This window comes from Hippopotamus amphibius, chromosome 13 (genome assembly GCF_030028045.1).
Source record: "Hippopotamus amphibius kiboko isolate mHipAmp2 chromosome 13, mHipAmp2.hap2, whole genome shotgun sequence".
NCBI lineage: Eukaryota > Metazoa > Chordata > Mammalia > Artiodactyla > Hippopotamidae > Hippopotamus > Hippopotamus amphibius.
The window spans coordinates 8,697,249-8,721,053 of record NC_080198.1 but is presented as its reverse complement, the minus strand read 5'-3'; the positions used below and the strand labels follow the sequence as shown (position 1 = coordinate 8,721,053).

Sequence of the window (23,805 nt, the reverse complement as noted above, 5' to 3'; positions counted from 1 at the left end):
AGTGGTGGGTTCACACCTGACACGGCGACCTCTTGTCATTAAGATTGAGTAGACTCCTCATTATGGAATGTGTTCCCATTCATCACGAGTGTCAGTGTCCATCTCTTCAGCTGCATTCTGTTTAAGCTGATCATACCCAGCGATGCACCATCTCATGGCAAAGTAGCCAAGCACCAGAGGCATGAGACTTTATTTTTAAAGATTTCTTTTGATTTTCTCAACCAAGTTTCAGAACTGATTTCAATCACTTTTGAATGGAGCTAAACTGGAGATGTCTAAATGAGACCACAGAGGCATCAGCACTTGTCCCAAGAGGTGAAAGGAGGGGAGACTGGGAAGCATAGGACTTCTTGGTATCCTATCTTCAGTGTGTGTCCAGCCTTCTCCCTTAGGAGTATTGCCAGGAAATTAAACAGCATCAATCGGTGATCATGGAAAGGCTTATGAGCGACAGGTCTCAGTGCAAAAAAATAAAAAAAATTTTTTTTTGTTTTGTTCTTTGCGAGAAGCTCATGTTAAACAGGATAGGAGATGTAGGTCATTTCCAAGCCTGAAAAATGTGAAATTCAGTTTTACTAAAAATGTTACATGTGATAGAAAGATAAGAGGTTTGTAATTACCTTCCAGTGTAAGGGTCAAAGCTTCTCTGAAAGAAATGCAACTTCTATAGAGCCCATATGCAGTCGTTAGAGAAAATGACCGTGTGTGTGTGTTATGTAATGATGTAAAATATTTGGCATTGACCCATGGCCTTGACATGAGTGTGTTGTGACTCAGCCTTTATTTTCCTTATTTCTGAGTTCCAGAGGAAGAGAGCTTTTTTTTAAGAATCTGTTTTGGGAGGAAGTAGATATGGGGGAGGGTGTTATTTATCTTTTGTTTTTGTTCTGTTTTTGGAGCTGAGGAGTCTTTTGGGAATTTGAGGAGTTGGTGCAGCAGTGTTGGCGCGTGTTCTTCCTTTAAGTCAAGGATATGAAATGAAGTCAGTTTCTCTTAAAAAGCCCTCCGTTGATGCTGTAGACAATACTTTTACCCAACCTGGAGCCCACTTGGGAGAGGCCCCAGCAACTGCTGCTCTGAGAAGGAGAAGCTGAGACAGACATTCTTGGTGAGGCTGCAGAAGAGGCAGGATAGAGAGGCGAGGACTGGCCGGTGTGGACTCTGGGGCCATCCTTCCCCCTCCCAGACACTAGCTGCAGTCACCATGTTTAAAAAATTCATCAATATGACAGAGGCAGGAATACTAATTAAGTGTTTTGAGCATAATAGAAAATCAATTTTAATTGTCCCAAATGGAACTATTGTTTACAGTTACAGATGGCTGCCAGGCAGTACCTAGAGAAAATAAATGAGTCCAGGGAGTAGGGAATTGCTTTCAATTCCTAGGAGTATTGCAGGGAAGTCATTGGAGAATTCAGCCTAAGAAGGTTGTTGCCCAGAAAACAAATTACCTGTAAAGTCTGCACAATGGTGTTTATCCGTTAGGACCATGCAGTCCATGGTATTGTGGATTTGCATGTTCTCACCTCCCTCCTGGTGTTTTCATAAAAGGAGTGAGCACTCAGAAGAGTTATTACCACGTGGATTAAAAACAACAGAAGCAAGCACCACTCCCTCCCCTGATGGTCACCAAGTTAAAATTGTCTATTCAGTACCCAGAGCTTTCTTCCCTCTCAGCCAGCTGCTTCTACCTCCTGGGCTGTGTCTTCCTTAAGAATAGTGCAATGGATGCCCACAGACCCCGCACCCAGATTCACGAATTGTTTATCACTTCCTTTAGGGGAAAAAATATGATGCTGTCTTCCATGACTGAGCGAAAAAATCAAGGCACACCTAAAGGCCACCTCTCACCCAGTCCCTGCCCTGGGTGTTCTCTTTTGCTTCTCTGCACGTCCAGGGCAAAGCGGGTCTTTCCTTGACTGCACGTCATCCTTCCTGTCTGTGGTCACGTGCATACTTTTCATTATGTTTCAACTACATCCCGCAATACTTCACTTTAGCAAAGAGCTAAACTCAGCTCTTCACTATTAACTGTGCACCTTGAGGGACTGTCTTAATCCGTTTAACCAGCTGTAAAATGGGGGTAGTGATAGTACCTGGGGTGCGTCTTAATGAATTACTGCAAATGAAGCCGCTAGAGAAAGCTGCAGTGCGTAGTTTGAACTGAAAGATGGCAGCTGCTAATACTGTTCTTATTTTTTTTTTAATTTTTAATTTTTTTGGGGGGTACACCAGGTTCAATCATCTGTTTTTATACACATATCCCCATATTCCCTCCCTTCCTTGACTCCCCCACCCTCGAGTCCCCCCCACCCTCCCTGCCCCAGTCCTCTAAGGCATCTTCCATCCTCGAGTTGGACTCCCTTTGTTATACAACTTCCCACTGACTATTTTACAGTTGGTAGTATATATATATGTCTGTGCTACTCTCTCGCTTCGACTGTTCTTATTAAGATTATAAAATATTTACTTTATTGAAATATAGTTGATTTATGGTGTTGTGTTAATTTCTGTTTACAGCAAAGTGACTGTTATACATATATCTACATTGTTTTTTATATTCTTTTCCTTTATGGTTTATCCCAGGATATTGAATATAGTTCCCTATGAACGCACAATCCATGCCTCCCCCAACCCCCTCCACCTTGGCAACCACAAGTATGTTCTCTATGTCTGTGAGTCTGTTTCTGCTTTGTAGATAAGTTCATTTGTGTCATGTTTTAGATTCCACATATAAGTGATATCATGTGGTACTTGTCTTTCCCTTTCTGACTTACTTCACTTATGATAATTTCTAGTTGCATCTAACTATATTTTAATTATCTCCTTGTCCTTTTCTTTGAGGAAATAATCGGAGTACACGACATACAAAACTATGTAATTGTCCTATTGAAAAACCCCAGGGAAGGGACAAAAATAAGATGTTGGAGACAGAGGCTCACTCTTGGTGAGGCTCAGTATGTGTTGACTTAAAGCAGTAATTAATTATGAGGACTTCTTGCAACAGAACTACCTGCAGTGCTTGTTAATATTGCAGACTCCTACTGAATCAGAATCCCTGAGGCAGGACCCCAAAATACCTGTATCTTTCAGAAACTCCCCAGGTCATTCTGATGAAAGCTAAATTTGGATACTTTTGGTCAAAGGAAAATGATGAGCCCTGCATTTACTAAGTGATGAATCCCAGATGTTGGCTCTAATAAGGGCCAACTTGTTTTCTCATCAAAGGGGCCTCGGTTGAGATGGCTATAGCCATTAGCATCTAAGTCAGTTTCTACCCATTCTGGTGAAGATAACTGACCTCTCAAACAGTCTTCTGAAGCTCTTGGGTGCTGCCCCCAGGACTCCCCTGTAAGAACTATCAGGCCATCTCATTTGTAGAATGTAATAATTAACATACGTCTAGGCATGGTAGAATCCAAGTCCGGAGTGAGCCTGGCTTTGCTCTAAGTATGAACCATGCCTGAAGGAGGCATCATGAACCTTTTCCCACTGCATCCCAATGGAATAGTTCACATAAGACACTAGTGTCTGATTTCATTCCCTAGAGTCCTATTCAGTGAAACTTTGCTCAGATTTTAATACCTCTAAAACATAATTGATGTTTGGGAGTTAGCTGGAATTTTTTTTTTTTTTTCTGATTTCAAATTAGAAGTCTCAATTCACAGAGGATATCTAGTGTATCAAACAAATCTGGGTTTGAATTTTCTTCTTGTGTGAGCTTAGGCAAGTTCTTCAATCTTTCTGACCTTCAATCTCCCCATGTATAAAGCGAGGGTACTAAGAAATACCTCAGTGTGCCTTGTGAGAGTTAAGAATACAGGTGAGAGCACTTATTACCCTTACAAAGTGCCCCAGAGATGTTAGTTTCTGTTTTTGTGAAACACAAGTGCAGTATTAGAGGGAGAGGAAAAAAGGAATGTGTTTCTCTTAACTAATGGTTTCTCAACTTCAGGACTAGGACATCCTGAGCAAGATAATTGTTTCTGTGTTTGGGAGGTGGGAGGTGACGGGGGCTGTCCTGTGCATTGCAGGAGGTTTAGCAGCAACCCTGGCCTCTCCTCACTAGATGTCCGTGGTACCCTCTCCTCAATATTTGTGACAACAAATTTGTCTCCGTGTACCCAGGGGAGTGAAAATCCTCCCTTTGAGAACCACTGTTCTGACTCTTTGCCTGTAATTTTAAGACATTACATGGTAAAATAAAACTACAACATTAAAACTCGCCAACATTTTAACAAACTAGCATCAAAGGGGAAACTAGAACATTACCTATGGGTGGATATCCTCTGTGAAAACTCCCCAGCCTTCTAAAGGAGAACTCTCATGGTGCTGTTAGGATATAGCAAAGGAATCCCAGCTTGTCCCCTGGAGGACGTAATCCATCACAAGTAATGGATGACTTCGCCACAGCGAAGGGTTAGATTCTCAGCCTTGAAAGACCGTGACCTCAGGCTTTCTCATGTCCCAGATCTTACTGAACTAGGGCTGGGTGCTTTTTGTTGCAAAAACTAGCAAGCAGTGACCCTTGCATGAGACTGATGTAGAAATTAGATGGTTATTTCATTCGTTTGGAAAGAGAAATGGAACTGTCAGGAGGGGCTTCATTCAAGTCCGTGCAACCAGCACAGTTGATTCCTAAAATAACCAGGGGGGAGGCCAGGTTCCCCAGGCTACCTGGTGAGAAGCACTGGAGGCTGGGCAGCATCTGGGCCCCAGCACCTGATGGATCTGCCCCAAGATAGGGATGTGTACCCGTGAGGCACTGGCAGCTTCTTTGATGGGCATTGCCTACATCTGCCTCAGCAATCTGACCCCTTCTCTACTTCCATGGTCCTCCTTCCATTTCAGCATCTTTCCACTCAGGGTTAATCCAGTCCTGTTAGACTGAGTGCCTTGTTATTTACATTGAGACAACGTTGTGAATCTCTGTAGGAATCTAACAGGTGTCTTTATAGAAGAACCTTGATTCCAGGTCCTTGGTAGGCACCTCTGTGCAGGCCCGCTCCACCACCCACCACTTAGAATACCAAGCTTTCTGGCGCCAGCCTCTCCAGAGTACACCGATCCCGTCCAAAATTCCTTTTGCAACCAAGGCCATGGCAGCTTTCTCACTCTGAGACTCTCTTGGCATCATGGTCACAGGATGTAATGAGATGGGAGACAGTGGACTAGCCAGGGCTGCGTGAATCACACTGAGAGCCCAGCTGTGCTCTTTTTGTTCCTGTTGGTGAAATTTTAAGGCAGAAGGCTAGAAGTGTTTTGTTGCTCTTGTTTGTTTGTTTACTTATTGGCTGCATTGGGTCTTCATTGCTGCACATGGACTTTCTCTAGTTGTGGCAAGCGGAGACTACTCTTCATTGTGGTGTGTGGGCTCCTCATTGCGGTGGCTTCTCTTGTTGTGGAGTACGGACTCTAGGCGCGTGGGCTTCAGTAGTTGCAGCACACGGGCTCAATAGTTGTGACTCATGGGCTCTAAAGCGCAGGCTCAATAGTTGTGGTGCACGGGCTTTGTTGCTCCGCGGCACGTGGGATCTTCCTGGAGCAGGGATCAAATCCATGTCGCCTGCATTGGCAGGCGGATTCTCAACCACTGTGCCACCAGGGAAGTCCCTGTTTTGTTTTAACTGCACAGAAATTGCTTTGTCCTTGTTTCACAAGCAGTTACAAAACATTAATAACATTTATTCCTCATTTCATCGTTTGCCTAAATTAAGAAACGTTTGATAGGATTGTTCTAGCAAGTCGTTATTACTTAGACGAGGTGCTGGTTCTTTTTAGGGCTCGTGTGGCCCAGTCATTCACATTTTGCACAGATTATCCTAATTCATCTGCATAATGATCCAGTAATTCAGAACGTCTTTCATCCCCAAGTTTTAAGTGACGTAGCCAGTGGACACGTGAGAGAGGTGGGATCTGAGCTGCTGCCCAGAGTGAGGATTTCAGGTGTCTGGTGACCCTTGCAGCTAAGCACCAGGGGAGGACAGCTGTGATGTGGCCCCTTCTTCACCAGGGCCTCAGTGTCCTCTACCACCAAGGCCTTGGGCTAGGGATTTTGAACTATGCCGATGGAAGTTTTGCAAAAATCAAACCCAGGTTGGAGGTAGCTCCAGGTTAATGCCATTTGATAGCTTCTATGGAAAGTGCATCAGAAAGCATCCCAGAAAAGGCTTCCTCATTCTGCCTGGCAGAGCTAGAGAGCTCCTTGTCACCTTATGTAATTCAGGTACAATCGGCTTCGAACAAGAGTATAAAAAGGTTCCAGTGTTCTTTCTTCTCTTCCTAGGGAAAGATTCCATATCTAAGACTGCCCTTTCTGATTTTACCTGGCTTCTGTCACTAAGCCATTAACTCACTGACATTACAATGCTACGAAAAATACCTCTGAACTGGCTGGATTTTTCAAACATCAAAATTATAATACTGCAGCTGCCAGCTCTGGTTTCCTGTAGCTTATGTTTTGGCTAAAAGCCTAACATCAGCCCATCAAACTCTGAGAAGCCATGGGGATTTAAAATAATAGCTGCCTAAACAGAAATGAGTAATATAGTTATCAGTAAATGGAAAATAAGTTTCATGTAATACCTCTGAACACAGGTTAATGAACTAAGTCCTTAATTTTCCTTAGTTAAAACTAGACCTCTGATTAATGTTAAGATTTAGCTGGCTATTTTTAACATGAGTCCCTTTAGAAAAAAATCTTTTGAAATAACTCTAATAACTCTCATTCATGCAGTAATTTTGAGCATGTTTCCCTCTATTATCCTACTTAATTAAATCTTCACAGGAACTTTGCGAAGGAGACATTATTCTCAACCCAGTTTGCATTGAGGAAACTGAGGTCTTGAGAAATTAAGTGACTTGATTAGCTAGAAAATGACACAGAAAATTTCAACCCATTTTTTCTCACTGTAAATGCACGACTCTTCATGAAACCAAGCTGCTTCTCTGTCATCTTGAGAGTGTTTACTTGCATTAGTAAAACTGATGTACTAAAATTTAGCCATTGTATTGCTTCTGAAAAATCAATATGTCTATATAACATAGGCTGGGTCTAGAACCTTTGTTGTTATATGCGACTTCTGATGTTAATAGTATTCATTTACTCTTGATTAATGGGGGCACAAGGAGCAGAGGTCAGAGAGGTCATAGGTAACTCCAAGTTACCAATGAAGCAAAATTAGCATCATTTCCGGATTATCCAGGGATCAACTTACCCTTTTGCGCCTGCGTCATATTAGGTACCTACATTTGTTGGCTTGGGTTGCCATGAGAGAATGCCATGGAATGGGTGGCTTAAACAACAGAAATGCATTTCTCCCAGCTTTGGAAACTGGGAAGTCCTAGGTCAAGGAGCCAGTCCATTCACTGCCTGGTGAGAGCGCTCTCCCTGGCTTGCAGATGGCCTCCTTCATGCTGTGTCCTCACATGGCAAAGAGAGAGCTCTGGTGTTGCATCCTTTTCTTATAAAGGCACTAATTCCATTATGAGACGTCCACCTTCATGATCTCATTGAAACCTAATCATCTCCCAAAGGCCCCATCTGTCTGCAAATACCATCATGTTGGCGGTTGGGACTTCGACTTATACATTCGAGGGGAGGGGTACAGTTCAGCCCATGGCAGCACCCGAGACCTATTCATCAGTAAGTTAACTGTAAGCAGTATAAAAAAATTACTCTGAAACTTTGTGACTCCAAACAAGATACATTGATTTTGCTCATGAATCTGTAATTTGGTCAGAGTTTGGTGGGAATAGCTCATCTCTGCTCTACTTGGCATCAGCTGGGGCAGCTCACAGCCTGAGCACTAGAATCTTCTGAAGCCTTTTTCACTCACTTGGCTGTTCTTTGATGCTGGCTGTTGGCTAGGGGCCTCAGTTCTGCTCCACGTGGGCCTATCCACATCATCTATCTGTAGGCTAGGTTGTGCGTCTTCACAGAGTGGTTGCTTGTTGCTAAGGGCTAGCATCCTAAAAGTGAGATTGAGACAGACAGGGGGAAGCTGTAGTCCAAGGACGCAGCTTTGGCAAAAAGCCTAGCATCATTTCCAGCATAGTCTGTTGGCTGGAACAAACCCATTTCCGTACCCGTATCCAAGAAGAGGGGACCAAGATCTCATCTCCTGAGGGAGAAGATGTCAGTCATATTGTAAGAAGAGCATGTGAGATGGGCCATCTTTGGGACTCATCATCTTCCCATAAGAGTTTGGTGATCTGATTATCCATGGTTGCTAGAACCCTGCAGGAGGGGCAAGGAGATCACAAGAGGCAGGCACATTCCTGGGGAATTACCAGGTTTAAGGAGCCACTTTTGTGGTCGGCCAGGTACGTGTCTGGTCTTACCTTTATTAATCCTCCTGACCTGCAGTCTTCCTTGCATCATCTCTTAAATTCTGCCTTTTCTATGTCCCAAATTCAAATGACTCTCTGCATATGAGATAACCACCACGAGACTCTGAACATCTGTCCATGAGGATAAAATGCATCTAAAGCTCAGAACCAGCCAAGACTGACCCCAAGTTTCCATCCGCCAAACACTTTCCCTTCTATTTCTCAGGGGGGATAAGGGTGTGGAAAATATTTTTCCTGAGGCCCAATTTATACCTTGCCCTTGTCTGAGGCTTAGGATGCTCTTGCTTGGTCAATTGAGCTGTAATTGCAGTATTCAGATTCCCATTTAAAATAGATTCTATTCCCTGGGGAAAGCATCCAAATCGCCAGCTTTCCTGATGGGGACGTCAGAAATACTCCCGTCAGTTCATAACATGACTTGTAATTGTGAAGGTAACTCTGCTTTTCACATTTTTGCCACCCACCCCTGTGATGTATTAAACATTGAGGATTTCCCGACCTAACATATCTTGAGTTCTATGTTCCTTTGACACCTCCACCCCTCCAAATTCTGAGTAGCTAAAGGGTTGTGACCCAGGTTTTATTTTTCCTAATGAATGGGCTAGGGGGTGGGGGAGTCACACTGATAATAGGAAGACTGTCGAGCTGAAGTGGGTGGAAATATGAGGCCAGCAACTCAAATATGCAGGGAATTAGGTTATTTTTTTTAAACCATGAACCTCTTTTCTTTTTTTTAATAAATTTATTTATTTATTGGCTGCGTTAGGTCTTCGTTGCAGCACGCGGGCTTTTTGCAGTGAGTGGGGGCTACTCTTCATTGCGGTGTGCAGGCTCATTGCAGTGGCTTCTCTTGTTGCGGAGCGTGGGCTCTAGGCAAGTGGACTTCAGTAGTTGCGGCACACAGGCTCACTAGTTGTGGCACACGGGTTTAGTTGCTCTGCGGCATGTGGGATCTTCCTGGAGCAGGGATCAAACCCGTGTCCCCTGCATTGGCAGATGGGTTCTTAACCACTGTGCCACCTGGGAAGTCCTAGGAATTAGTTTTGAATGAATAAACTTAGACACTTGTAGACCAAACCCCCATTCCACTGGGGGTTGGAACCTGTCGAGCTGGCCAGAATCACCCTACATCCCATCTTTGTCTGAGTTCCCACTTGCCGTATGGACACTGGTGGATGCCTGATGTGGCCTCAGTTCTTGATCATTGTCCCTTTCTGTCTGTGGGTTCGTGTCCCAGAAGCTCACCATGGGATGTATGCAGGCCTGGCCTCTCAGACATTGCTAGGTCTCTTTAAGAACAGAAGAAACCCTGAGTTGCACCACTTTTTACACTTAGAAACTCAATGGGCCTGAGGTCTGTCCCCTCTTTCTTGCATGTGAAATCATCTAGGGTTCCCGGATAGGCCATTGGTCCATGGAATGGGTGAAGCCTCCAGAACCCCACTTGCCTCCATGTGCCCTACAGACCTTCTGTTCTCTTCTCGGTGCTGGAGTCTGAGCCCAGGATCTCACTCCCCCTTGGGCTTGACTCAGGGAAGCAGTTCCTGTAAGGTTACAACTGCCCTTCTGCCCCCGCCCACTTTGGGGATCCATAGACCTCTTCAGGCTTGGCTTGGCCCGTAGCTTCTGGTCCTCATCTAGCCTGAATTAAAGTGGGAGAGGATAGGATGGATCTGGATCTTTCTTATCAAATCCACAAGATTATGACTGACTGGATCTTGCCTTTTTGAAGCCCCAGATTTGACTCATATCACGCTATAGCATCTCTTCCATAAGTACAGATGCAGTCAACCGAGGGAAAAAGACTAGGGTTGGGGAACATAGAAACAGGCCAAGAACGGCAGTCGCAGATTCCTGTGCTCCTTTCCCCACTTTGCCAGTTCTCCCAGGATGCTGAAATGTCCCTGGCATTGTGTTCCCGTGTGTACTATCTCACTGCTGCTCTGTCTCCATCTGCAGACCTAGAGCTACTGTTTGTTTAGTGCTAAAAAATCTGTCATCCTCACCGCCTCCCAAGGGTCATTTTGCTGCCTCTCCCGTTGCCATCCATGTATGTGTGTGTATGTGCAGACAGATATGTGCGCACACACACACACGCGCACACACACACACACACTTGGAAACTAGAAAATTCCTTTTCCAATACTCTTGGCTCTAGTTACATCTCTGGCTACTTCCAGAGGTTTCCAGAATGCTTTTACTTCTCAGTTGCCTTTCTCTGGATTCATAGAAGACACAAAGAGTTTCAGTAACACATCAAGGTCACCAGCTGAAGATGGCAGAACAGCCTCTGAAGCCCATTGCTCTGGACTGGATTGTGTCTCCCCAAAATTCATAGATGGAAGTCCTAATGCCCCAATGTGATAGTGTTTGGAGATGGGGTCTTGGGGAGGAAATCAGAGTTAGATGAGATCCTGAGGATGGAGCCCTCGTGATGGGATTAGTGCCCTTTACAAGAAGAGGAGGAGACACCAGAACTCTATCATGTGAGGATACAACATAAAGGCAGCTATCTGCAAGCCAGGAAGAGGGCTCTCACCAGGAAGCAAATAGGCCAGCACCTTGATCTGTGAGAAATAAATTTCTGTTGTTTATGCCACATGTTCTTGAGCTGACTAATACACCCATGTTTCCCAAGCTTTCTGGTTTTGTTTTTTTTTTCCCTGCTTATCACATTTTCTGCCCATATTCCCCCATCATGATTCCATGACGAAGTACTTGTCATCAGTTGTTTCCTGCAGCGCTTTTGAACAAATAGTTCACATATAGGAGTTTTTTCCAATGTGAAATTGTCCAAGACTCTCCTGTCCTCTGTATCCTTAAGGAAACCTTGGAACTTCAAGTAAGCAAATTTCCCAGTTGCCTGTAACAGATGGAGCCTGAGAGACCGCTGAAGTGTTTTGCTGGTCCTATGCATTCTGTTTGGCCGGACTGGGCTTTACAAGAGTTGTGTGGCAAGCAGAGCATCTCTGAGCTGTTAGCAGGGTGCGCTGGGCATAAAAAACCGGAAGTTAATACCACTGAAATAAATGTGCCATTTTCCAGTGCACATCCTTGACACTTGAGGGAAATAAGCAAATCTGGGAAAACACAGGGGAGTGCTTTCCTGATAATGGTACCATCAGAAAAAGATGTTGGGAAACAGAGGAATTTTTCAGGACCTCAAAGAGAGACTGGATTAGATAAGCACATCATTTAGTTCTGCCTTTGTGGCTGTCAAGGTCGCCATCACAGTAGGATACGAGTGGATCATAGAGAAGTTAAAGAGTAAGGATTAGTCATGGAAGTGCAGTGATGGAGAGAGGAGGGAGTCCAGGAAATAGGTCTGGACTTGGAGAAAAATGAAGATTAACCAAACCCAGAACAACTGAGGGTTCTGGGTTTCAGTGTTGATGTTTTCCCAAGGCAAATAGCTCCAGATGTCTCTGGAAAAGCCCCTCTTCTCCCATCTCCCTTCAACAGATGGAGTTCAGCTTGGCACTTAAGTGAATTCAGATGATGCCCTGAGTCACTGGTCATTGTTGCTCAGAGGTAGTCCAGGGCCCATGTGTCAGAATCACCTGGCATTATTATTCAAAATGCAGTTGTCTGGTCACAGACAAAATGAAATGAAGCAGAAACTTTGGGGAATGGGATCTGAGAAACTGAAGCTTTAAGAAGAGTCTTAGAAAGTTCTTATGCACTAAAGTTTGAGAGTTTTTACTCTGGGCATTGCAGTTTCTGGTATAGCACCTGGCTCCAAGTGGTTACACAATCCTGTTGCAGTGAATAAATAGATCTCCAGTGTGTAGTGTAGTTCCTGAAATGGGGTGGTATTAAGCTACTGTTTGTTGATTGAATGTTGATGATAGTGTCTGGTTTGTAAGAGGCACTTCTGAAGGAGAGAACCCATCTATCCAGTCAATTAGCTAGCCATCCATCCACACATTCATCTAACTTTGGGGATTTGGCAAGGCAGCAAGGCACCGGAAGCGGAGTCAGTGACATGAATCAGAACTGGAGAGCGAGAACCTCAGATGTAAATGCAGGGCCTCAAGGAGAGGGGGAAGGAAGGAGGAAATCAGACCTTCACTAGGGCCCTGCATGTCCACTGTATGAATAAATAGAACAGTCACAGAATCGGCAGAATGTATGTTTATATATTGACACTTGCATGAGGGGTTGGGTGAGGGAGGCTGGGGCTCCTGGGGTGGGGCTGGCCTGGAAGTGACATGCAGGTAAGAAAATGGTCCAGATGTGAAGGTTACCCACAGTCTTCGTGGATTGGCAGTAGATGAGAAGGAATGAGCACTGGGGGGTGGTCCTATAATAAACTCTCTCTTCTGTCAAGGCTTATCTGAGCACCTTCCTCCTCCAGCCCTCCAAGGTCTCGCCAAAAGCTTATGGTAATGTGCTATAACACAGGTTCAAGTTGAAGGGATACAAAAAGGAGGGGTAAGACAATGGTGGCAAAGAGAATAAAGAAGATCTGTAATGCTTTCGGGGGCAATACTTTAACTCTTGACTCCCCCTGCTGATCTGGAGGTGGAATAAAATCAAAGACTCTTTGGACCACCCAGGACTGGAATTGATAAAGAGGCTTTACCTTGATAGCTTAGAGCTAAATATCAAGTTATTTTCCCAATACATTTTTTTCCCCACTGTAATTGTAACCCATGATTATCTAGGGAAATTAAAAACAACAAAGAATGATGCTCTTAAAATAACTCACGATTTCACCTCCATGTGCATCATGGCATTTTCCCCTCAGTCTGCTTGTTATATATATCCTATATGATGATTCTTACTTTGTATGTGTCATCTCCTCTTCTGTCATTCTGTTTTATTTAACTTTATACAATAATCTGCTATTATGTGCGTTTGTTCAACACTGTGGCAAACAGGTTTAGAGCATGGACTCTGGAAATCTGAAAAATCTAAGCAGCATAGACTGCTGCTAACTGCCTGTTGTCGCTTGGGTTTGTTTTCTATCCTCTCTAGCCTCAGTTTCTTTTTTTGTAAAATATGATGAAGCAGTCCCTACCCGTGGGAGGTTGTGGGGCTTAAATAAGATCACGTTGATAGAGTGTCACCAAGTAGCTGGCATATACATACTTGACAATGTTTTTAATAAGAAAAAGAAAGAAAAAAGAAAGAATGTTATTGGTTGCGTTGTAGGTTATCTTAATGCAAAGTACATCTGCAGTAAAGTACATCTTTGTGCTTCAAACTTTTTTACGCATTTCATGTATTCCTATGCATTTAATGTGTTATTACTGCCAGTAAGAGAAACTTAACTCAAATACCTTAAGCAGAAAGAGGTGGATATACTGACTCGTGTAAGGAGCTGTGGGACAGCTAGAGGTGGGCTCTCTAGAGAATTACCAGAGTCTGGAAATCCATTGTCCTGAGAATGTTTCTCTCATTCCTCATCTCCTCTCTTCACATGGGCTAGACCAGCTTCTCTGAGTCCACAGATGCAGTCACCAGCAGCTACAGGCTGACCTCCTTATAACCTCATGAAAAGGGAGGAAAGAATTCTTTCTGTACATAGATCCACATTGTGTGTGTGTGTGTGTGTGTGTGCGCACGCACATGTGCATGCACACGAGGAGAGATGGGGGAGGATTCAGAGTGTATTCTCTGTCCTGATGAAAGTTGCATGTCCATTTGCTATGGCCGGATCCCATGACTGGTTGGGCGGGTGTCATGATTCACCACCTCATGGGGTAGAGGAAGGCTGTGATGGACAGCTCCCACCAGGGGCGAAATAGCAGAACCCAACCCAATAAACCCAAGGATTCTCCCCTTAGGACAGAGTCTCAAGACATGGAATCATGCGATCAGGGTCAAGATCTGTATAGAAACTCGTACTGTGTGTATGTTGCCCACTTTTCTTGCTCCATAGTTTTTTGACAGACTTTGCTCAGGTTCCCAAAATTTGGTTCCTCGCCCACCGTCCTGTGGTGCCCTGCACTCCAAAACCTTGACTTGCCTGCTGAACACATTGGTCGCACTCTGAACCTTCAGTGTCTAAACAAACTCTGGATCCTGATACCTCTCCCCAGGATTCTCATTAGGGTATCAGATTCTAACATCAGAAGAAAAATTATAGACATTCTCAAAGGCCTACACCTAGGAAATAGACTGCTGTTTAAATCCAGAGACCACAAGATGTCAGGTTCTTGAGGGCTACTGTGATGGCTTATGTGTCTCTGCGCCCCAGACCGAACATTAACCCTAACCCCATCCCTAGCCATAACCCTACCCCTAACTCTAGCCCTAGCCCTAACCCTTCCCCTACCCCTACCCCTACCCCTAATTGCAACCCTAAACCCAGCCCTAACTCTAACCCTAGCTCCAGACTGGATGGCCTGGATGGTTAGAGCAAGCCAGGCTCTCCAGCAAGCCATGCAGCTTCACCAAGGGACTCTGACACTCTGGAGGAAGCCCCAGTCCTGAAGGAAGAGCAAACTTTCCTGATATTTATTGAGTGTCTGTTTGGTGATTGACTGCCATCTTCCACTCTGCCTGGTTGAAATCAATAGGAGACTTAATGAAGTGAAAATGAAATCAATATTTAATTCCTACAGGTAAAAGATACATCTGTGGTCTACACTCAGCTGCCAACTTCCCCCAATTCCAAAGGGTAATAAGAGCTGGTCCATCTCAGCCTCATAGCCAAGACTTACACCTGTAATTTATTCCGTCATGATTTATTACATTCCTACTGTGTGTCAGGCATTTTGAATACAATTTTACCACATCTATGCAGTAACCCCCGCAAGTGATATATTAACTGAGCATTCAGTAGTAGCATATAAAGTACTAAATACCTAAATAGACTATCTCATTTAAGCCTCACTACCATACTTTGAGATAAATGTTATGGTCTGAGTCTGCAAATGAGGAAACAGGCACAGAGAAGTGAAGAAATTTGCCCTGTTAGAATATTGCAGAGCCAGGATTGGAACCGAAGTTCCGCTAATTTCTCATCATGGGTGTTAAACACCATTCTTTACTGTCACCCATTTTACAGATGAGGAAACTGAGGCTCAGAAATGACATTGCAGGCCACACAGAGCTAGTAAATTGGTCCTGTGCTTCACTTCACTTTCAGAAGTTCCTTTGAAGTACAAGTTAAACATCAATTTTCCCATTTGTCCCATTTATTAAGGAGCTACAGTGAATGAGGCTCTGTACTCTGTCCTGTGGGGGACTATAAAGTTGAAGACACAGTCCTCGTGCTTACAGAATGCACAGCCTACTTGGCATCAATATGATAAGGGGAAACAAAACACAGTTTGTGGGAACACAGACATGGCTCAAGTGGTGAATTCATTAGCTACCTTTGCCCGCAAGCAGCAAAAATCCATGACTCAAACCATAGGAGATGCATTTCTTCACAATGTAGCGTAAAGACCATAGGCAGGGTGGTCTGAGGGTCATTCACTCAGCATCTCAACATTATAAGGATGCAGATGCAGATTCTTCTCTGTCTTTCTGCTCTTCCATCTTTTTTTTTGTCATTTGTCCTCCAACTAACCTCCTTCACTATTACAGGGTCATTGTGGGAGTATCAGGTGTTACATTGAAAAATGACCACAAATGGACCAAATGTCATCTCTTCGAGTGTGTCTCTTTTTCAAGAGTAAAAAAAAAAAAAAAAAGAAAAAATAAAAAACCTTTCCTAGATGTTTTCCGAAGACCCCAAGGCATCTTTTGCCAGAACTGCTTAATATCCATCCTCCAAACTATCAGTATCTCAAGAAATGGGACAATTATAACTGACTCAGAGGACCCATGGACCAGGACTAAAACAATTGGAGTAGGATGGATATTGGAAAGAAAACTGAAGATTCTATTTGCAACAAAGGTGGGGAAAAGTTAAGAGTGCTGGGAAGAGGCCACAGAGTATTGCCTTAGTAATAAATCTGAGACAGTCACAGAGTAGTTAGTTCTTTTTTTGCAGCCCAGACCTTGTGGGATTACCATTATTGGGTGTGGGAATGGCTTAGAAGTCATGACAGGACTGAGGGGAGCTCCGGACCACAGAGACAAAAAGCCCCTCTATCTTTGGGGGGACTTACATGCTCTCACCTGGACTTTCTGGACTTTACCATCAACTGCCTGTGTCATCTTGGACAAATCACTTAACCTCCATGTGATGTAATTTTCTTGCTTTCATAGTCCAATTCTTTGTCAGGCATTGGAGATTTGGACTCTCCACTCTCCATGCCCAGGTAGATCAAGCATCCAGTAGCAAAGGAGATGCATCCTGGGAAAATTTTCTCAATAAAGATAGTACATAAGTTTGTCCAAACTACAGGGACCAAGAGTGGTTTAAAAACAGCCCATGTTTCACTCGCCAAGCCGAGCACCTTGGCAGATGCTGTATCTCCCAAGGAGGGGAACATCCCACAAGGACACCATCCATTGACTAAGTCACAATCTAGAGTCTGCTTCTGCACAGGAAGGGTCATACCTTTGAAAATTCTGCATCAGGCACCATGTGGGGTGGCAGCAGCCCTGCTCCTTGAGATGCTCAAGGTGAGGAACTGGTGCCTCTCTGCTGGGGCTTCTTGGGTGACAGTGTACAGGAACAGTAGGCATGTGTTGCTAGTGCTATTTTGCAGTCCAGAACCTAGTATTAAAGGAGTGTGGTGGCTAAAAGCATGGGCTGAGGGGGCAGAACTCTTGGGCTTGTTTCCCCAACTCTGCTTCTTTCTTGCTGCCTTAGTTTGTACTTTTTTTTTTTTTTTAATTTTTAAAATTAATTTATTTTATTTATTTATTGGCTGCGTTGGGTCTTCGTTGCTACATGTGGGCTTTCTCTAGTTGCTGTGAGCAGGGGCTACTGTTCATTGTGGTGCGCAGGGTCCTCATTGTAGTGGCTTCTCTTGTTGTGGAGCATGGGCTCTAGGCACATGGGCTTCAATAGTTGCGGCACATGGGCTCAATAGTTGTGGCTCACAGGCTCTAGAGCACAGGCTCAATAGTTGTGGAGCACGGGCTTAGTTGCTCTGCGGCATGTGGAATCTTCCCAGGGCAGGGCTCGAACCTGTGTCCCCTGCATTGGCAGGCGGATTCTTAACCACTGCACCACCTAGGAAGTCCTAGTTTGTACTTCTGAGGGTTTGAGAGCAGGTAGCTTTTGGGTGGATGATCCCGGAAGCATGGTGAGAAGTAGGGAACAGAGGGAAGCCAGTAAGAGTTACCACCATTGGCAGCTGGGACGTCATCCCACTAGGGACTGTCTGAAGGACTCTGGCGGTCACAACTTAGAATTGTCTCCCCAACGACCAAAAACTGCAGTATTTAATCCTATGACTCCTATTTCTCACAGATAAATGTTGATGCTGGGGACATGTTGTACCCAGCTAATAAGATAATCCCAGTCACCCCTGCCTCCTGGTATCTCTGCCCTTGTGTGGGCCTGTTCCACAGGGATCAGGATGGATCTGTGTGGCAAGTTACATATGGTAGAGTCTTGGGATATTGCTTCCAAGGCTAGATTATCAAAGACATTCTGCCTTTTTTTTTTTTTTTTTTTTTCTCTTGCATCACTCCCTTGAGGGAAGCCAGCTGCCACTTCCTGAGTGCAGAGGCCCTCGTGGCTCTTTGGGCTTCCTGCCCACAGCCACGTGAGTCCGTGATCTTAGAAGCAGTTCCTCTAGCCGCAGTCAGATCTCCAGATGGATGTAGCCCCTGTCGGCACCTCACTTCAGTCTCATGGAAGAATCTGGGATCATCCAGCTAAACTTCTTCCGGATTCCTGCCTCTCAGAAACTGAGGGAGTTGATAATTGCTTGTTGTGTTAGATTGCTGAGTTTAGGGTTATTGGTTATGCAACCATCGGTAACTCACATGTGGTATTAACTTCCCAATACTTCTGAGCTGACTCTCGCAGGGACCAGGCAAGCTCCTGTGGCCAGAAAAAGGCATCAGGAAGAGAAACACAGGTGGCTGAGGAAGGACGTTTATAGCATCCACTGCAGCCATTTGTCTGAGCTGCAGGTGACCTCTGGAGCAGGTATAAGGGCAGGACACAGCCAGGCCAGCCGTGCAAACTTGAACATGACCATAGTGCCTCTGAGCTTCAGTTTTCTCTACACTTTCTGCCAGTTCCTCTTCTATGTGTCCCCTTTTTTTTTTCTCTCCTTTTCTTTCCTCCGTCTGTTTATTCCTCCATTGATTGATTTCTGAAAGCATCTACCTTCTTGACAAAAACTAGGGTTCTCTCCGCTCAGGCCAACCCTGAAGAGCTACTTAGACTGACAAGGAATCTTGGCCTCTAATGGAAAGCTGTTTTAGGAACTGAGTGTATCATTCTGCGGCTTGAGTCAAGCAGCAGGGTTCATCAGGGCAGATACAAAAGAACGTGGAAGGAGAAAGGGAGTAACTCTCTGAAAAATAAAGTAGGTAAATCGATGAAAAAACAAAAGGGTTGCTTTAATTTTAACCCTGATCTTGATGCAAAAGCCCACAGGCCTTTGCTTTCCATGTGGTGTTTCCCAAAACAGTTGTCACATGGTTCAGCCTTCAGCTCAGCCCCATAGAATGTGCTGGAGGCCTGATAGGTGTGGGCATTGAATGAGGGGAGTCTCCTCCTCAGAGATGGAGCACATAAACTTCTTTCCCTCTGGAACTCAGGCTGGTGGGGAAGGGAGCCCAGGGGGTGATCTTTTCGGGTAAATGCTTCACCCAAGAGTGCAAATGTCCATATTTAGGAGAGAAAGTCTATTGCTTTTGACAGATTGTTAGGGGTCCCCCAAAGGGTAAGAACTACTGATCTAGGACAGTATGGTCTGCAGTTTGGATCAACATGGCAGAAAATAAAGCTTCCGTGGAGTTCTTTTTTTTCTTCCAGAACAGTCATGGCAAAATGAAAAGAGTATTTGGAAGGAATGTGCCCAGTAGCAGCATCTGAAGTTGAGCTGGGTTTAAGCTTATCATCGCCTTGTTTCTGCTGGTTCTATGACTGAAACAGGGGTTTCTGCCTATGCTGGTTACGCACTTCAATATACGGGTTTTTCTCTGGCGCACTTTGGCTATTATTGCCTCTGGGACTAGGAGCAGAGGCACCAGGCTGGAGGAACTGTATCAGCAAATGCTCTCTCTTTCTACAAGTCTGAAAAAAATATCAAGGTTTAATCGAGTCAGCTCTGTTGGTTGGTAAAAACGCATGTGTGTTCGCAGTTTTTGAAGTATTGGTAAAATTATATTCAAATCAGGAACCATTACAGAGTGGCAGTTAGGTGCAGGTTCAGGGCTCTATAGCAACCAGAAAGAAAAGAAAGAAAGAAACATGATGAAAAGAATATACAGTTAAACACAGCTTAATAGGTTTTGAAGGATTCAGAAGGACTCTTGGGTGTCTCAGGAGCACTGCTTATCATAGATCTTATTTTTCCTTGTGTTTTTCTTCTTTTACTAACAAAATCAAGTGAATAAATTCTGGATCAACCTAGGTTACTAAGCAGGTTATCCGAACAGGGACTTGGCAGATAAGATGTGATTTTATGCTTGACTGCAGCTCGTAGAAGAAAAAGTGAATTTTTGCTGCGCTGTGCGTTTGTTTTCTGGGGGGGATCTCACAGCAGGCTCCACTCTCAAATTAACTGTCCCTTTGCCAAATGATGCAAAATTTGGTTCCTCTTCGTGAACCTCTAAAATTAACTTTCAGATGGTTGGTTCTTATAGATGAGATCTGGGATGCTAAATACACAGAGGCCATCGAACCTGTCTATGAAGTTGATTCATTGCACCCAGATCGGCAGAGAACTGAGGGGCACAGTAGCTGGGTAGACCACTCCATTCTCCACCAAACCCTCATCTTGACATTTATTCCCTGGACTCTGGCAGAGTTTGATGCAAGTTTCTGAAAAAAAGCTCCTAGGAAAGATAGTGCATAATTCCGTGAAAAAGCTAATGCGCCTTTCACCTTACAATCAGGAAGTTCTTCTAAATATCTTGCTGAAGTTTTCCTAGCCTTTTTTTTAAAGCCAATCTCTCATCAGTCACTGACAGCCTAGTAAAGGCAGACCACTGAAATGCAGGAGGAGAGGTTAAATGCTTAAACTGCTAGGATTCTTTCAGCCTTAAGAGTTCATTAGAATTGTAAATAACATTGGCACTGAATTGAATTGCAAAGACAGCTTGCCTTATTTAGTTATTAAATATCTTGTGTGTCTCTGTGGCACAGACCAGAAATATTCTCTGTATGTTCTTTTCTTTCCTTGCTTTCATCAGTGTAATAAGGACAGCTAGTAATTTAGAAAGCATTTTCATATCTTTTATCATATTTGCTCCTCTTAATAACTTTGCAAAATGGATTTTCTTATTATTCCCCTATTTAAAAAATGAGAAACTCTCTGTAATCAAAAGACAAGGTGGTAACAGGTGTTGGCAAGGATGTGGAGAAATTGGAAACCAGATACATTGCTGGTGGTTATATAAACTGAAGCAACTGTTTTGGAAGACAGTTTGGCATTTTCTCCAGAGATTAATAATGGGTTTACCAGTTGACCCAGCAACTCCATTCCTAGGTACATTTTCAAGAGAATTAAAAACATATGTCGATACATAAATTTGTACATGAATGTTCAGAGTAGCATTGTTAATAATAGCCAAAAAGTGGAAACAACCCAATTGTCATCAACTGATGAGTGGATAAATGTGGTCTTTCCATTCAATAGAATATTATATGACAATAAAAAGGAATGAAGTACTCGTCCAAAAATGGCCAACTATCAGCAATTTCATATTTTTCAACTTTTTAAAATAAAACTAAAGAGAACAGTAATTTGGACTCAAATTTTTGACACCGAATTTAACTCAGTACACACTTTGGGGGGCCAGATTTTGTACCAGGCTTTATTATATTCTGACACAGTTGTGATATTAACATTAGCAAGAGCAGCCAACTTTTATTAGGAGTTTATTATGTGCCAAGCACTGTGTAAATCTTCATGGCAAGTCTGTGACTGATGCTTTACAAGGAAAATTGTGGGTCATTTTTAAAAACTTACCCAAAGTGACTTGAGTACTAGTTCCTTGTGTCTTTTCCACTGTCCTACATAGAAGTACAGGGTCTAATTAAAAAAAAAAAATATATATATATATATATATAGCTAGCCCTTTCCATTTTCCCTGTGACAAACAAGCTACCATGATTTCTCCTCTTGGCTACTGCAAGTCCCCAGTGTTCCCAGCTGCCCCTTTGTCTTGCCTTCAATAACTTAGAAGGAAATCTGGATTCCTTCCTGACATCTATATGTTAGTATTCATTTCCTAGGGCTTCCATAACAGAGTGCCACTGGGGGGCTTAATATAACAACAGAAATTTAATCTCTTACTGTCCCAGAGCCTAGAAGTGCTAAATCAAGGTGTCAGCAGGGCCATGCTCTGTGTCCCTGGGTAGACTTCTTTCTTGCCTCTTTGTAGCTTCTGGCAGTAGCTGGAAGTGCTCAGCATTCTTTGGCTCGCAGCTGCACCACTCCAATCTCTGCCCCTATCATCACATGACATTCTTCCTGTGTCTCCATCTCTGTGTCTTTTCTTGGAAGGACATCAATTGTATTTGAATAGGACTCACCCTAAACATTCTAACTTGTGTGACCTCATTCTAACTTGATTATGCTCACTAAGACCTTATTTCCAAATAAGGTCACATTCTGAGGCCCTGCAGGTTAGGACGTCAGCACATCATTATGAAGGACACAATTCAACCCATATCAGTAGTCTTTTAAGACTTAATGCACATCTCCCCACTACGACTTCACTGATCTTTCAGTTCCTGGAGTTTTCAAGTTAATTTCTACCACAGGATTTTTGCACATGCTACTCTCAGCCTGGAATACACTCCCTCAGCTTTGCTCTGATGTGCTCCTTCTCCATCTTTAGGTCTCAGATTTAAATGACATCTCTTCTAAGATGGGGTTCCTATACTGTCCTCCCTTAAGCAGACCCTTATCCCTCTTTATTATTCCCTTTACCTTGGTCTTTTGATAGTTTACTTCATAGAAATTTGTAGAAAGTTATAGTTAAGTTATAAATAAAAAGTTTGTAAATATTTAACTATTTACTGCTTATTTTCTGCTCCTCATCTCCCTCCCCCCAAATATAAACTCTATGAAGGGCAGGAATCTTGACTCTCTGGTTCTTGATTGCAGCAAAGGGCTTGGCACGCAGTGGGTATTCTCAGTTTTTTGTTTGAATGAATAAATGAATGAACGAATAAGTGAATGGATAAACTGGAAGCAAGTGTGGTGGGTCGTCTCTGAAACACATGGCACTCTTGGGAAGTCAGTTTTACATAAAGGACTCAGGTTAAAATGAGACAGATCTTTCATTTCTACCACTGTATGACCTTGACTTTTCTGTAAGTCTCTGTTGTGTTGTCCAGAGAACAGGATTGATCATAGCACCTACTCAACTCAATAAATGAGGAACAGGAATAGCAGAGCATAGGAGGAAGTGGAGGGGATGGTAGGATGATTGGGGAATTTATCAGAAAGCAAAGATGTAAGTCGGGGCCAGCCCGGAAGTTCCCAAAGGACCAGTCCTGTCTCCCTCAGCTCATGGGCCTGCTCCAAAAACCTGGAGGACAGCATTGTCTTGAGGCTGCTTTGTGTGTGCCCTATACTTTCACTGGCACATTTCAGCTTATTGGTTTGGCAGCAATTTTGCCACCAGGCTGCAGGCCCGGGAGCCCGCCTGTTACAGATAATAGTTCATATCCTTGAAGTAAGAAGATGGGAGTCCAGGAATTGGGAAAGATCTATATACTTCTGATCTTATGAAGGAAAATTTTAGTAGGAGGCTGCGAAGGGAGAACTGGCCAGGATTTAATACGAAAAGAGAATGCTAAGGATATACCTTTAGAAAGCAATAAAACCAGACCAAACTCTGTAGCCATGTGAGCACTTGCCGTGAGGGACAGGAGATAAATTGCAGGTCTGGGGATGACGCTGCACTTGAGCTACCTTTAAATGAAAGGCACAGATTCATCCCCGGGCTTACGGCTGACCCAGTAAGCAGAGTCTCTGAGTGCTCTTTTCCTTAAATTAGAGCTTTTCACTATTAAAAGTTAATCATATGGATTCTACAATTACATCAAAAAGATACCTAGATAAGAAGCTTTTAGTTGAGTACAGCCAGGATGGAGAAAATTCAGTGTCTGGTGTCCAGAGCAGAAAGAGAGAGAATTCCAGTTCTGTCCCTTGTAAGACCAGAGGGCAAGTGCATACTTAGGCTTAAATCAGGTAGAAAGGGCACTGGGCTTGAAATCAGATCTGCCTCTCACTTACCAGGTGGGTAAGTGATCTCAGATACTTAGCAACATAAGAAAGACCGTGTCTCGTTTGTAAATCAAAGATTATAATTGCTCCAAGAATCCCTTTAGATGGCAACCTGAGATCACTTCCAAATCCTCACTTATGAGGACTCATAGTTACCTATTCTCGTGGGTCC

General features: G+C 43.7%; 1 protein-coding gene across 2 annotated transcripts in view; it reads left to right on the top strand.

Moving 5' to 3' along the window:
- The window catches only part of GRM7 (glutamate metabotropic receptor 7), an 802,500-nt gene that overhangs the window by 582,948 nt on the left and 195,747 nt on the right, over positions 1 to 23,805 (top strand). The window lies entirely within an intron of this gene.